General features: G+C 46.0%; 1 protein-coding gene across 6 annotated transcripts in view; it reads right to left on the reverse strand.

Moving 5' to 3' along the window:
* SOX6 (SRY-box 6) overlaps positions 1-3706 on the reverse strand; it is a 489331-nt gene that overhangs the window by 54741 nt on the left and 430884 nt on the right. The gene's annotated exons all lie outside the window — the stretch shown is intronic.

A 3706-nucleotide genomic window follows, 5' to 3' on the forward strand; every position in this document is an offset into this window, starting at 1 on the left:
GCCCACCCACCCAAAGACAATATTAAAGAGAAGATATCAAATGCACTAAGTCTTAAAAGAGTGTGACTAGAGCTATTATGGAACAGTGACACTCAATTGAGATAGTGACCTTGACAACATAATACAAAGGAACAAATCACACTTCTTTCAAGAGGCCAAAGAACAACTATGGGTTTATAGAGTTCCTTAGCAACCCGCAACTGAAGTAGACACATATGTAAGCACAGGATGCCACTGCCACATATAAAAACTTTGTGATATGCTGCAAAACTGAAAAGATCTATAACAGCCTTATTTAAGATTAGGAAGAAGTGTAAATATTCTTGAAGACTAACAGAGTCTGTCATATAGTGTAGTACATCAGAGATCATAGTTTAATTGTTGACATTTCAGCCACAGTATTTTCAATGAGCTTCCACTCTTAGACATGCCATGCTAGGAGAGTCATCTCTTAGCTTGCCAAGAAGAAAAGACAAAACTTGGAAGATATTTTTAATGTCTTTTAATCTACTCCCCTCTGTAATATCTTCTTTAACTTCACCTTGTCTACAACCAGAAGGACAAATAAACAGCTTACTCTTGAACTCTTGCCAGCAACTTTTTTCATAGATCAGCAGAGAGATTCATCCAGCACCCGCTTTCCAGAGACATCTGTCTACTAATGCTAAGTCTGGTAACCTGAATCCATTCATGAACTCGGATTTCCCACACGGCAGCACACCATGCCAAAAGTGTCCCATTAGCTCTAGAGGGAGGAGGGACTTTGTCTGTCCTTAACCTGGCACAGTTCACTGCTGCTTGAAGTTACATGTCAAGGTTTCATTCTTTTATTATCCAGCAACAGGATGGGCCAACACTGCCAATGAGTTTCTCAAGATACTATGCTAAGGACACTAGGAGGAAGAAAGACAAATATAGGAAAATGAACTAAGAGAGAAAGGTCTACAGAGAACTCATCTGAGAAAAACTCATAACAGGATTTCGTAATGTTTTGTTCTAAGTCAGGAATAAATTTTTATTTTTTTAATGAAAATTTTAATATATTTTTTAAAAACTGAGTCAGGAGATGGAAACTTCAACTCTTAATTATATATACTTATGTGTATGTCATTGGATATCGGTGAAACCGTCTTTGGCATTTTATTAATTTTAACACACATGAATATTTCTCAAAAATTTTTCTCTCAGGCAATTACTTGGTGTTCATTGCTCCTCTAACACTGTAGCAAGCAGAACTAACCCAGTGTAACTCAGGTGTTCATCCTCATGCAAGACATGGTGAGTAAATGATGTTAGTACTTTGCAAACAACCCCCAAGTTGGAAAAATGTCCAAAATCATACAGTAAATACTTCAAAAGAAAAAATATACATAGAAGGACATCTGGCTCAATTATCTAATGTTTCACTATGTAGTTAAGATGCTAACTTCTTAGTGGATATTATTCATTATAAATAATTTTATCAGCTTCAGCCAAGAATGCTTTTAAACTATATAATGGTAGTATTGGGATGATATCAGTGTAATCCATGGAAGGCTACCTTGTGCCCAAAAGCTGTTTAAGCTCTCTCCTAGTTGGTCTATAAAAGAGATCACCCCTTACGTATCCTTAAATTACTATATTTTATTGCATATAACATGCCCTGGAATCTAATACACACCTTGTTTTTGAAAGGCAAAATGAAGAAAAAGATCTTGCAGTAACTGAGTAGCATCAACTAGGGAGCTGACCCTGCTCGTCTGGACTTTTGGGTGTGTCTAGATGAGCACAGTTGTGCAGTATGTGGCACTGCAATCATGTTTGCAGTGCCTCATACCACACAATCCAGTGTTTTCTGCGCTGCAAAAGGTGTGCTACTCCATTTTTTTCTGTGGGGTTTTTGACCAGGGGTCAACAAAAAAAAATCTTGGGGAAAAAACCCCACAAAGCAGCACACACTCGGGCAGCATGCACTGCTGAAAAGCAGAGCTGGGCTGCCCAGAGCTGCACTGTGGCTGCTGGCCAGGCTCTGCCCAGCAGGATAGCCATGGCTGCAGCCTTGGGAGGCCCTCAGGACCCCAGGTAAGGCTCCTGGGGCCAGAACAGTGCTGACCCCAGCCTCTCCTCATGCCCGTGGGGTAACCTGCCATGCACCAAAGCGTGTGTGGCATAGGTATCCCCAGGGAACCAAACGTCCACACATGCAGGCACATGCACTTGCAGCAGCTCAAATGCAGCAGCACAAATTTGTGCCAAAGATTTGTGCCTCAGCACACATGCCTGAACACTTTGGTGTGGGGCAAATTGTGCCACTTGGAGCAAACTGACCTTGCCCAATTCCTCCCAAATTTTCACCCAGGGGGAGCTAGGGACTGGGGCCAGCCCCTTGTGCCAGTTGGACTGCTGAAGCAACCCTCATGTAGAGTGGCTCCTGCACCCTTTACCCACTGCAGCAGTCTGGTAGTGGGTGCTGCTCCCTGGCTGTGACCTACTGCCACCTGTGACAGTATGTGGCCCTATGGCTGCATGCCTGCCAGACCTGGATGGGGACCGCATGGCTGCCTAGGCTGTAGCATGGGAACTGCAGCAGAGCCCCCTGCACTTCTGGGTCAGCTGCCAGTGGGCCATGTCTGCACAGTTGGCCTTCATGTGGAACTGCAGTCATGTCTTCTGGTGCCCCTGTCCTACCATCTGGGCAGCTATCACCCAGAAGATGCACTTGTTGTGGTGGCCCACTTTGAACTGTCAAAATGTGTTCTACTGGCCCAAAATGGCCAGGTCAGTCACCATGTCTGCCCTCCAGCTGGGTCTCTGGTGCTGGCCCTGGGCATGGTCCTCTGCCACTTGCTTCACCAGCAGAAAACCTGGTGTTCCCTGTTTAAAAATTGCAAATTTTCTCATAAAATCCCCAAATTCTTTCATTACAATACCCAAAATCCATGTTCTTCCGTGATTAAAACAAAATCCACTATATCTAAAGAGTTCACTTGGGCAATGTTTTATTGCTATATTTACAATTTTAAAACAATTTGGAAGCCTACCAGTGTCTCTATCATCACAATAAATTAATTCTATCTATACACTTTGGTGTTTGCTTTTTTTTTTTTTTATCATAGTAAAATAAGAGCTGCCCTTGCCCCCAGCACCCTATGTGGGGTGCTGATATTCTAGTGCCCTAATATTCCAGTGCTCTGCCCCTGCTCCTAACTCTTACACACAGCCCCCCACCAGTGACCCTCACTCTTGACCCACAGCCCCAGCCTGCCCCCCATTAGCTCCCTCCCAGCAGCAACTCCTTCCCAGCACCTGGGGCTCAGGGACCGGGCTGGATAGGCCACTTACCTTCCAGACCAGACTCCCCCTACAAAGGCTGCTGTAGGAGGGCAGGGGGGGCTCTAAGGCTGGCTCTGGAGCCCTCTCCTACCCACACTGCTCCCCCACCCCTGATCCCCATCTCTCCCTCTATCTCACACATACCCTTGCCACCACCTGCACCCCTACCCCCACCCCATCACACCCCCCAAGTGGTTCCTGGGACCAGGATCCCTCCCCCAGGCTAGGGCCACATGTCCCAGAACTGGTGTGGGCATGGAGCAGGGCTGCATTGTGGCAGCTGCCCCTGCAGCTGTGGCTCCTGCCAGCAGGTTCCATCCCATCCCATTTGGCCAGCTGGGCATGCAGGGTGTGAGATTTATGGGGTGGATGTGGGGTTTGGGGGGGAAGGGGC

Source organism: Gavialis gangeticus, unplaced genomic scaffold (genome assembly GCF_001723915.1).
Source record: "Gavialis gangeticus isolate Ggan-Ray unplaced genomic scaffold, GavGan_comp1, whole genome shotgun sequence".
NCBI lineage: Eukaryota > Metazoa > Chordata > Crocodylia > Gavialidae > Gavialis > Gavialis gangeticus.